Raw genomic sequence first — 13,359 nt, 5'->3', positions numbered from 1 at the left:
GTCAAAATCCCCAAAATACAAATTGCTCACTGTCACAACGGTGACATACAAATTGCTCCTTGCCTTTGAGTCATTTTCTTACTTACTCAGATGTTCCATATCCATGAGAGTAATGAGCTTTTCCTCATTTGCACACAACAGCCTTACAGCCATGTCAGTCATAGCAAATGGTCACAAAACAACTTAACGAAGTTGTACTAATTTTAAATAAGCAAATTTTGTCAGTAAATTCCACATACCTGTGGAAAAGGCCATATATAGTGGCCTTTTAAAGGCAAGAAACAGAATCAAAACATACACAGTGTCAGGAGACAGGTAAATTACATAAAATGAACAAATGGTTATGCCTTATGCTGTTCAAAAGACAAGCACTGTGACTGAAATCATAAGTAACTACTTGCTGTGACCTGAGGCTTTCAAGAAATACCCTCTTTCTTCTAGGAGTAAAGAAGTACATGGTACCAGTGCATAGCAATAACCTCTACAATATCTCAAAGTTCCCTCAGCAAGATTGCAAAGAGATGTTCATCACTTTCCACTTTTTTCGATTCAACTTTAAATGCAACATTCAAAAGAAAGCTAAGCTTTCAAAAACAGGCAAGTAAGCTGAGCTTGCTACAGCAACCTACAGTAACTCCAAGAGTAACATTTCCTCCTTCTGATTTCTCAAACACAGCTTTGGTAACAACCAGCAACCCTAGATCCAAGTCTACTATACAAAACAAACATTTGGAACTTCCCACCAAAGCATTGCTCTGACCTACACAAATTCTTGTTCAACCACAGACTTAGCTGCACAATAATAATGTCCTAGGATACTTTAGAATTACCTCCACTTAGCAAATTAATTGCTAAAGAACTGATCAATGAAGTCACCAAGATTCTCCTTAGCTATTCATCTTGTTGCATTGAATTTTCTAAGTAATTAACACTATCTAGTACTGTTTTACTCTGGAAAGAGCTGATTTGTCATCTCAAATTTCTGCCTCCACAATTAAATGATACTGTCTTGTGTTCTTTTAAAAATTATTTTTAAATAGATAGGCAACTTCATTAAGGGCAGTATTTTATTCAAATTTACTTCCCACATCATACAGGGAATGCATTTAATTCTACAGTCATCTTTTCCATAGCCTTTTTTTTATGAGAAACTGATTGTACTTCTCATCTTGGGCATCAGAATAGCCATGAAAAAAGTAAACCAACACTTCAGAGATCTCAGATCAATTTCCCACACTGCTCAGGGAACTCACTTATGAGGTGATATCTCAAGATTGTTTTCATTTCATGTATAACTCTAAGCCTGTGAGAAATCTTACTGGCATCAATGATCTGTTGATCAGTGGCACATTCTTTCTGATTTGGGACCTCAGCTTATCTGTCACTTGGGCTACTAAGTATCCAGTCCTGACATACTCTTTTCTATCTGGGCTATAAACACTTCACAGTTTGTATTAAAAATATCAATTCCCTGTTCATGTAACAGTAATATTAAATAAATAAATCATAAGCCATTTCATCTACTTTGTTGTATCACTCCTGAAATAACCTTTGGATGTCCTCAGCTTCATGTTCTTATTCTTCATTACATAAGCCATGTCATTTTTCCTTTGCTGTTTTCACCTATCACAACAAAAAAGAATACATTCAGAATCTACGAACAGGAGTCAAAACACTGCTTTGACAGAGACCATGCCCACATCAAATATCAACTATGCTCTAGATGTGCAATGTATACTTATCCAAATAACTAATTTAATATGTGAATGTTTCTTTACAGCATATAAAAACGTGCCTTGTTCTTCTCATAACTAGCTTTGTTTCCCTCCCAGTTCAAGCCTGTCTATCCTAAATCAATCATCAGCCAATCAGCCATGTCCTCTGGAGTCTCTTGAACACTGAAAAACATATCCATCAATACCAATTGCATGAAATATGATTAAGAGGCTCATTACACAATTCTTCTGAAAAAAGTTCCATATAAATTCACAGAGAAAATGTCACACAACATCAGTCACTGATATCTGAGCCTACAGTAATTCATCTGCTCTATGAAATTTACCTAAATATTGGTTTTTAAGCATTTGCCAAGCAACTAAAATGAATCCCATGAAACTGAAAGGTCAGCTATCATTCATAGTTTAAGAGAATATATAGTTAAAGAAATAAAACTGAGCAGCAAACTATACAATTTTATGCACAGTATTCAAGTGTCACATATTACCGTTAGTAAAGCAAATTCCACTGAACCTTTGGAGTTTCTTTGAGTACGTCAGTGTCAGACAGTGATACATAATTACACAGCCCCAAAGAGCTTACCAAATCAAGGATATGTACAAGGCGCTTGTACATATCACACTCTGGATACAAAAAGATATTCCTTTCTTGGTATTTTTCAGAATAAGTACTGAAATTTGCAATAAAGAACTACCTCACTCTTTAGAGAACCTAAGGATGTGAGTTTTTTTCCTGTTTGTATATTGGACATTCCATCAAGAACAAAGTGATTTTCTTGGTTGTAACAAGGCACAGGGTCTTTATTCCTAGTCAAAATAAAAACTTCAAGATAAAAAAAACAAAAACCAAAACAATAACCTGAAAGAACAACAACAAACCAAAAGCAAACAAACAAAAACCTCAAATTAAACAAAAAATCCCAAAAATTGTGTTACTAGCAAGTTATATCCTTGATTGAACCTGCATCAAACATAATCCATGTTTTGATAGTCAGAGCTTAACAGTGCCATGTGTCTTCCCCCAAGCTCTGCTTAGGTACACAAACGTCATTTAAGCCACATGGAAAAAGGAATTCTGTAGCATGCTACTCATAATGAGTTACTGCATCATCACTAAAAGACTTATATTCAAAATCTAAGTAATTCAATAAAAACAAAATAATTCTACAATTTCCATGTCCAACTTGGTATCAGAATAAAAAGCCCCACAAAACTGTGAAGTATTACAGATACAATAAAGTTATTAGTTCCAATATTTCAAAATGAATAAGTTACCACAGGTGGTCCTGAATATCAAGATTATTGTTTATTTTATGGCAGACGCAAGAAAACTGAATTGCAAGGACACTGCTGTGCAAAGCACTGCATAAAACTCAAATAATGTACAGTCTATCCTAACAATAGACACCCATAAGCAGGCCTGCCTTTTGGAGAATAAAGAAAGCAGCATAACTAAAAAAAAAAAAAAAAACCCAGATTTTTTTTCCCAGCATTTCCAGTCAAGCACAGAAAGGCATGAGTCACATTTGCAAATTTTGGCTTAAATTGGTTTAATGCTTCCCAGTGAATGCATAAGCCTATTGTTCACATCCTTCGATGATTTTAGCAAGTGATATCAAAAGCAAGCCCAGAATAAAATTGCAATAAAAGTCACTTAGCTTATGAACTAGCATCTTAACAACCACAATACATTTAACTCAGGAAGGCAAAGCTTCTTGTGATTTTTTTTCTCTCTCCAAGGAAAAACCATGATCCAAACTTGGACACCTTTAAGGAACTTCATTTTAAAAACATACTTCATACAATACCACGAGAACAAGTGTTCCACCTTAGTGAATGCAGGCTCTAATGTAACAGTTGTACAGCAAGGCTTAATCTAACAGAACTGTAGTAACAATCTTAGTTGTTATTATAATTACCTTTTTAAGAAACCATTTATATAATGGGATGTCAACGTCATTAGGCACTGACATCCAAATGTTCCAAGCAACAGTAAACTATGGCAATTACTTCTATTCTGCATCCTAACTGCAAAAGCACACTTGTTATGTGAAAAGTCTAATGCTGAAATTTTAAATTGTTCATTTTATGAGAGTTTGCACTACATATCTTCCCTATCTGGCCCATTTTATGAGGGTTTGAACTAGATAACCTTCATATCCTTTAAAATATTTCTATTTTCTATTATGGTTCTAAATCTTGTTTTCCATTAAAAATACAGTACAATTTTGCTCAAGTACCACCCTTAATTCCCACCAATATATTTATTAAACTTTTTTATACAAAGTCAAAGCAATAAAACCAGCTTACTGACTATTTTTCTTTGTTTCTTTCACACCCTTCTACTGATAAAAACCTAAAAAACTAAACACCAACAATTTGCAAAATAAAAGAAGAATGATTTGACTAACCAAGCTTGTGTTAATGTTGGAGTCATTTGTCACAGTAGTTTTCATCATCAGCTAAGCTCTACCCTCCATCAGCTACTTCCTTTGGAACAAATGCCTCTATAAAATCATCTCTTCACTTTATTTTTAGTTGTCTGCACTTGACCATGCTCATTTATCCTCTGGCTCTTCCTTCAACTCTAACAAACAAGCAAACAGAGCTTCTGAGCTAACAGACCACAACAACATAAATTTAATTATTCCCATGAATTCCCAGGCTTGATACCTATTCCTTCTCGGCTGAAATCTAACCCTGGCATGGTAGATGATTAAGTGCCAGGTACAAGAGCTCCTGAAAATGCAGATGAACACTTAATACATTGTCTTAATATTCCTAATTTTCATAAAAAATGGGCTTTGTGTACATTTGTTGCCTATTTGCAAAACTGGCACTCTGTGGCCCTGGAAGGGCAGGTTATTTCATCAGTAGCTAAGAATGTTCCACATGTCTGAGGAGATGGTAATTTGATTTTTGCACACATACACACACAAACTTGTGTTCTATACATATAGAAGTAATGGATGCAACCTAATGGTGAAGAGTATGTTATGCTGGGCTGTAACCATTACTTTTTCACAATGTGGATTCACAAAAAGCTTTTGACAGAGGCCTTTAAATGCCTGGAAGGCAAACTAGGCAAGAGAGAAAAGAGGAGAGATCTTTGCCTGGGTACATAATGACTGAATACATAAAACAGTGAACAAGGAAAGATGGGACAATTTTCACAGGGAGTGATGATTCCTGTGGAGCAACTCATGTTTAACATATGCAGAGCAGTTCTGGAAAAGGGCAAGAGCACTGCAGGTAGAAAGTCCATCGAGGCAAAGCTGTGCAAAGTAGTAAAGGCATGGATAATGTGATAAAATGTAAAAGGATTGCATGGATTAAGCAGCTGGCTTCTAAAATGGCAATTATAAAAATGAACATATGGGTTTAATAAAAAATCATCCCAGTCCTCAGCAATCAAAATTTAAAAAAAAAATTAAAAAGGTAATCAAAGCTTAGAATTTTTTTTTGCAAGAGACAACAAAACAGAAATCAACCCTATGCTCATACAGAAATTTACACCTTGCCTACTGCATGCAATTCCCTTACCCTCAGCTCACAAAACATATACCTGAGCTGTCAAAACTTTGGAGAAGGGCAAGAAGCTTCCTCAAACATCCTGCACAGTTTACATTTAAATAGATCTGATTAAGACAAAAGTTTTCAGGGAAAGAGATGACTGAGTGACATGAGAAGAACCAATGGTTATTTTTCCAATAGAAGAACTAGAAGGAAACAAATTAAACTGGTAGAAATCAGATTGACTATAAACAAAAGTAGATCTTCACACAACAGGCAGTTGGCCCCCCTGTAAGGTGGATGAGAAATCTTACACAGGCCCAATGGGAAAGAAGATAAAAGCTTAGAAGAAAGACCTATTAAGGATTGCTGAACAGACAGGAATCACAGCCTGCTCTGAAATATCCCTGAGATGAAAACAGGTGGGGAATTCTCTGGAACACATCACATACACTTACCCTGGATTTACTCTTTTTCACCAGACATCACAAAGAGCTACTGCTAAAGCAAGGAGCCAATGATCCAACTCAGTGTGGCTGTTCTTATGCTCTCACCTGAGGCTGCTAAGGGCATCTCCCTCCGAGGTATTACCTACCAGGTAGCAGATTGAGAGGCAGTTTGATCCATTCATCACTCACACATTAGGTCATTCAGTGAGAGGACTGGGATTTAGAGAAGTTTTTGATGTCTAAAGTTTGCAACCTGGCTGACTCAAGCAGACTAACTCCTGCCAAAGATAAGCAACAAGCAGCACTTTACAAAGCTGTTCAGGACAGTCAAATGCAAAGGTTCCACTGCTTAAATCCAACCTTCCACAAGATTCACTGGCTACAGTGACATGAATTCAATTAATCAACGTTATATTTCAGTCTACTAAAATGAAGGTGTTAAAAGGATGTAAAATAATGGCACTGTTGACAATGAAGCAACTGAAGAATTTATTAAAAGATAGGTATCTCCTCTGAACTTCAAACAAGCATGTTGTGCAACACAAAAGCCAGAATTGCTTCGTAAAGGGTTTCTTATACAAACAGAGGAGACTGGAACACTTCCTGAGGGGGTATCCAAAAGAAAAATAGCTATTTCAAGAATGTTAAAAAATTCTAACACCTCTCTCTCTCTTTTGTTGGATACTTCTCATGTTGTCAAAATGGTATGTGGGTCCTAGTCACTGAAGCTTAAAGTGATATGCTGCCCAAATAATTCCCTCGGGTATTTTCAGCTTCACTACACCCACAGAACAATTTTATTTCTCCCGAGGTTGTGTAGGAAGATACTGACAGAGACTACAAGATATACAAGAGCACCTACTGCATCCAGCAAGGTTCTGAAACACAAGACTCCCTCACCAGACTATAGGGACTGAGAAGAAAACAGGTACGAAATGCTTCTCTGCCACAGGCCTGCCCCAATAAACTGGTTTTCACAGACAAACACTAAGCCACATAGAAATGCAGCTGAGCCCAGCCCAAACTCAGAATACTTGTTATGGTAGCACCGCAAAATTGAACTGAGGTAGCCTGAAGCAAGCAAAGAACATAGTTAAGAAAATGGACAACCAGAGGAACACGGCTGTAATGACTCCTTTCTCTCCTGGTTTTAAACTGAGAGAATGCATCAGCTCAGTAGCCAAACACCCCATGTTGTTATCACACCAATCTGACACACTGAGCCACAGTCTGCCATGGCCTATCTCACTAATTGCACAGTTGATTTTGCCACATACAGCCATGGTGCACACACTTACCATATAGGCTCTTCAAAAAAGGAAAAGGAAAAAAATCCCAAGATGATACCACCACATATTGTCTACCATCCAACACAATTGCAATGAATTCATTCGTGAACTATGAGAACTGCAACAGAAACATATCTACGCAGGCAGAATAAAAACTGTTGGGAATTTGAACACAGAATTCAGAAAGGAGAAGATTCTTGTAGATGTTTTTGTCAGAACCAACACTGCTGAGCTGTGGGAATTCTGAATGCAGCAAAGAAAAACTGCTTCAGAGCCTCACAGAATAAAAACTCATTAAATACAAAGATATGGATGAACAAAATAAAATAACCCAGATACATATCCTTTTTTTTTCATTTTGAAAGAATATTAAAGTATTTATTTAAAAAGCTTAAGAAAGTTTGCAAACCATTTTTGTATATACTGCAGAAGTAAAAGAGTTTGTTCAGACAGACATTATAAAAGACACCTCACACCTGTCCATGCTATATTACTTCCAATGCTTTGATTTAATGTAGTAAAACAATTGAAATGCCTATATCAACCAATATTTTGAGAAGTGAAAGAATGTGCAGCTTTCTTGACACTTAACTGTAACTGGAATAATTGAATAATTAGTAGTAACATTCTAATTTATATTTAAACTTTCATAATATCCTAGTAAATTAACTCAATTTTTTCCAGGCCTCCTCCTATTTTAGACAAGTTCCCTTCCTTTTAATGAGAAGCAAGCAGCACTGAGTTCTCACTCTCAACAGGCGGCATATAAGTAACATGTTCACAAAACCAGACAGATCCAAGACCTCTCTGGACAGCCCATTCCAGTGCTATGCTACTCCCAATGTAAAGTTTTCCTCAGGTTGAGGTGGAACTTCTCTTATTTAAATTTCTGGCCATTGCTCCTTTTCCTGTGTTCCAGGAAGGAAGTTCAGAGGCAGCCACACCTATCCATATGTGCCTTGGGGCTAGGGAAGGACTGCAGGCAGAACTACTCTTTGTTTGGCAGAACAGAGCTGATTTGGCCCAATGGGAAGAGCTTACATTTTTAAAGGTTATCTGGAAAGACAATTTCTAAGTAGCATCACTTTCAGGGTATGATAGAAAGGAAGATACTGTTTTTTTTAGTTGACACATAGCAATTGTAAAATACTGAAAGACAAAATCACATTATACTGCAAAAGCAGCAGGTAACACTGATTTCTCAGAACTAGGTCTTTAGATCTATCTCTAAGACATATCAGGGAGAGCTTTTTCTTCTTTATTATTAATATAACAGGACTTCAAAAGCTATTTGCATCAATCACCCTTTCAATCCTCAGGGATTGGTTTATAAAAATTAATTCCCTAACCTTATCATGAAACAATGCAATATACTGTCAAATACGAACAATCAGCAATGTTGTGGACAAAGGAGGAAACTATCCGACAACAGGCAGGAAAGAGAGCACAGAAAAACCCTGAGAAGAAACTGCTTAAGAATCAACTGTGGCAGTTAGTAGTACAAAGTCTGTGTGCAAAATTATTATCACTAGTTCATTTCAGATAAGAAAAATTCTTCTAAGAATTGAGCATGCTCCTTGTGGAAAACAAATCAGAATATTATTGACATTTAAAAATATATTCCAGATAAATGATATAATTGTTCATCTAAATTACATGGAAAATCTGCATCTTTTTGAGAAAGATCAAAGTCCTGCAACTAAAAACCCACTCAAATGAAAAGCAGGGAAGAAGAGTTTTTCTGACTGTAAAACCAATGCATTCTGTAGAAGAAAATGTTGAGGTTATATAATCACCTGCCAAAACTGTAAATGCCTACTAATGAAGTCATGCAGTAACATTTCATCTTGCTCCCAGAGGGGAAAAAAGCAGAGGAATCTTTTAATTGGAAATGACTTAGCTTGCTAGAGCTATCACAGTTACACATATTAACTCAACTGCCTTGTCTCAGTGCAATAGATTGAGACAAATGACAAATCACAGCATGTCAATATGGAAAAGTTTGTCTAAAATGATGTTTCTTGCTTAAAAAAACCCACATAAAAATAGAAGTTTACTATTCTTTATAGTAGTCCTTTAGAGTATGGAAATAACTATTATATTCCTTAGGTCATTTTGAAAGAAGTAGTACTTCAGGAGCAGAAAATTAATTAAAATTCCTAAATTTCAAGTGTCTAATCTTGCAGTTTAACTTTGTGTACAGAGTCTTTGTATCCAATTCCCTAAGGGATTTTTTTTTCATATAGAGAAAACCCACAAAATTTTGGTGTACAAATGTAACAAACTTCCAAACCAGGAGCTACTCTTAGGATTTAAACTGCCATGTTTCTGCACAGCTGAAACTGTGACACTAACTATACCAACAGTAAGAATGTAAGGCCTGCTGGTGCCCTAGAAGGCCTTTAAGTATTTTGCTGAAGCTCAGGTCTCCAGCTTGTCTTAGGAAAGCAAAAGATTTTACTCCAAACTGTAATCTCAAAAAACATTTGGTAAGGAAACTTCTGGCCTTCTCTGTCCACTCTTCCTCACACAAGTGGTTCCAATTGCCCCAGTCTGCAAAATGACACACATTTAGTTATTCTTCTAAAGCATTAACAAACTTTTCTTTCCAGCAAAAGAAAGACATAAGTATCAATTTCTAAGAAAATATACTGCTCAAGAAAACACTACAATTTAATCAAAGTAGACACAGAACAAACCTGCAGAAAATTATACAATCCCTCCATGGAAAGTTAACACCCAGTCTCTTATAGAAGTTATTTTACGATAGTGGCAAAAAAGTAAAAACAAATTATTCATTTTGATAGAGTCCTGCATAGAACTGAACATATTTTTGGAGACCTGGAAAAAAGACTGTAGTGGACTGATGCTGGCTGGATGCCAGGCACCCAACAATGATGTTTTCTCACAAATGGACGGGGGAGAGAAAATATAATGAAGAGTTCATGAGCTGAGATAAGGAAGAGAGAGAAGGAGAGATCACTCAGCAAATACCATCATGGGCAAAATAGACTCAAATTGGGGATGTTAACGAAGTCATTACTAACAAAATCAGAACAGGATAGTGAGAAGTAAAATAAACCTTAAAAACAATTTCCCTGCACCTCTTCCTCCTTGTCAGCTCTCCCTTCTTCCCCAGCAGGGCATGGAAACAAGGAATGGGAGTTATGGTCAGTTCATCACCAGAGGTTTCTGCCACTGTGCAAGGAGTGGAGTCCTTCCCCTGCTGCACTGTGGGGTCCCTCCAAGGGGAGACAGTTCTCCAAGAACTTCTCCAATGTTAGTCTATCTCACAGACAACAGACCCCCTCAAACTGCTGCCATGTGGGTCACTTTTCCATAGGGTGCAGTCCTGCAAGGACAGGCTGCTCCAGCCTGGATTCCCCTCAGGGTCACAAGTCCTACCAGGAAATCTGCTCCAGCATGGGCTTCTCTCTCCATGGGTCTGCAGGTCTCTGACAGGATCTGGCTCCAGCACACCTTGGTGTCTGCACAGTTGTTCCTCCCCCATATTCTCACCCTGCTCTTTTCTGGCCACGACTGCACCTGTACAGTAACTTTTTCTGCCTGTTCTTAACAGATTACAGAGGTGCTACTATCCCCTGCTTGGTTCAGCCTGGGCCAGCAGCAGGTCCATCCTGGTAAGTTTCACATGGCAACGAGTACTTCATAAATGACTTTAGGGTTAGAATTAGAAAATCTGAAAGTTTTGTCTAAGGATTCCTCCAGAAAAAAAAAAATAAGGGTAAAAGTTATATAATAATAACAGCTAAGTTTGAAGCACATGACTCTGGCCTTTATGGCCACTTGAGAAAGATCCAGCACTTCCAGATCATCACTCATGTCGTTCTGAAGAAATCTGCTATTTTCCTTTATCATCCTCTGGAAATGCCTCCTTCTTTTTACCAACTCTAAAATTAAGCTTGATTCTTCTAAGTCTTGGAAAAAGAATACCCAAGTAGCTCAAATTAGGTAAAATCTCCCTAGATATAAAAAGATCAATAACTTCTCTCAAAACATTATTACTTTTTAATTGACTCTTGCTTTTTCTAAATTATTAGAATTAGGAACAGAGTGTAACTTTCTTGCCATCCTCCTCCAGAATTCAGATCTTACTTCACAATATTCTAAAACAATTTTTTTGTCTATTAATAAAAACCTGTTTGCCTGATTTCAGAAAGCACAGGTTCCATATTTATAGCTAATATCTAAAGTCTGAAGAATGCATCCTACCAAACCATAAGAGTTTAGAGGCAGATCAAATTACTCAATGCTGCATAAAGCATTCTCTCAACATTTTTAAATAAAAAATATTTATGTAGCAATAAAGGACATTAAGATTTTAACTTGCAATTACTGTTCAGTCTTTACCAAGTAACTCAACTGGAAATAACAGGATAAATCACAGTGCCCCAAATCTCAACATCAATCAATAAGTGACCAAAGCAGAAGCTGTTCCTACCACACTGTTGAAACACTGGGCAGAGCTGCTCTTTCCATGATGTTTCTATACACAGGGAACAATAAGCTCTGGAAAGAGTGTCACAGGTGCAGATGATATGGCACTCTTATGAAAATATTTCAACCAAACCAGAATAGGAGCTATATTTATAACTGGCAAGTTATATACATAGCAGTTGCTACAAGTAGAAAGGTCCAGAATCCCTCTCTGGGCACTGGGGTTAAAGGAAATAAAAATGCAAAGCAGCCTCTGTCACAGCAGGGCCTGGGCATCATTATGAAGCAACATCAGCAACCGTGGCAGTACAAACCATGCTGTAGCAGAACCCATAAGCATTCAGATAAGCTCAAAAAATGAGCAATCAATTGGCTCAACACCATCACAGCAAAAGTCACATCAAGGTTAATAACATTTCTTAAATACACAGAATAAATTAAGTCTAAATTCTAACCAAAAGTCAGAGAGAGTTGACAGGAAGATAAAAACCCTGCTCAGATAATCAAAGATATAGAGTTGTCATACACTGTATTACTATTGTAACAAGGCAAAAAGATCCTCATAACGAAGTTCATCACACTACAATTACTGTGTAGACAAAATATTTAATAAATTTACTTTGTAAGAGAAAATAGACCTTTAAATTAATTTCAACTTTAGTCTCTGATTAACAACAGGATGATTCACACTTAAAAATACCAGTGAACTACACAGCTACAGATGGTCCAACATTTTGAGTGGGCACATTGTAATAAGGGTTAGTAGAACTGCCTCATATAAAAGATATTTTTCCTATGAGCAAACATGATTTTTCAGTTACTCCAATTCTAGATTGGAATTAGACTGGAATTCTCTGAATCAGATTTCCCAGGGAATATTTTATTTTACGTCTTGGAAACACTTGTTTCTGAAAATAAGTTTTATCACATTAAAGAAATTATTATAGCTTCCTCTTTGAGAGCAATCACTTACATCTGACAAAAATCCAATCTCAAGTTGAAATAAATTGCATTTATCATGGCATCATAGAATGGCTTGGGTTGAAAGGGCAAAGATCATCTAGTTTCAAACCTGCTGCCACAGACACCTCCCACTAGACCAGGTTGCTCAGAGCCCCATCTACCCTGGCCTTGAAAACTTCCAGGGATGGGGCAGCCACAAGTTCTCAGGGCAGCCTGTTCCAGTGCCTCAGCAGCCTCATAGTAAAGACTAAATTTAAACTCCCTCACCCCATACTTCCATATTCTAATCATAGAATCATAGAACATGCTCACTTGGAAGGGGGCCACCAGGACCATCAAGTCCAACTGCTGGCCCTGCACAGGACACCCCAAGAGTCACACCACGTGCCCAAGAGTATTGTCCAAATGCTTCTTGAACACTGTCAGGTGTGGTGTTGTGACCATTTCCTTGGGGAGCCTGTTCCAGTGCTCAACCATTCAGGGTGAAAAACTTGTCCTGATATCCAACCTAAACGTCCCAACTCAGCTTCATGCAGTTTCCTCAAGTCTCATCACTGGTCATCAGAGAGCGCACCAGTGCCTGCCCCTTTGTTTCCCCTTGTGAGGATGTTGAAACCACAGCGAGGTCTTCCCTCAGTCTCTTCTTCACCGTCCTCTAATTACAGCTCTCACGTGTTCTACAAAAATTTCTACATACTAAAATATCTTCCACTTTCTCACTTTACTGGGGCATTACATTCATAGAAAGATGTGCACTGACTAGCTCTGTTAGGGGCAGAGGGAGGAGAAGATTTACCATAAATAATTATTAAAAAAGTCTGATTTATGTTCTCAACATTTCTTTCCTATGGATATTTAAAGTTGTATACTCTACAGAGTGTGCAATAATCCTGCATTTTCCAAAGGTTCAAATCTAAATCTTATTCAATATGATATTTATAATTATCTCCA

General features: G+C 37.2%; 1 protein-coding gene across 1 annotated transcript in view; it reads right to left on the bottom strand.

The window, feature by feature from the left end:
- Positions 1 to 13,359, bottom strand: part of KLHL32 (kelch like family member 32) — a 119,716-nt gene that overhangs the window by 77,722 nt on the left and 28,635 nt on the right. The gene's annotated exons all lie outside the window — the stretch shown is intronic.

The sequence above is a fragment of the Camarhynchus parvulus genome, chromosome 3 (assembly GCF_901933205.1).
Source record: "Camarhynchus parvulus chromosome 3, STF_HiC, whole genome shotgun sequence".
Taxonomy (NCBI): Eukaryota; Metazoa; Chordata; class Aves; order Passeriformes; family Thraupidae; genus Camarhynchus; species Camarhynchus parvulus.
This window is presented reverse-complemented; position numbering and strand designations above follow the sequence as displayed.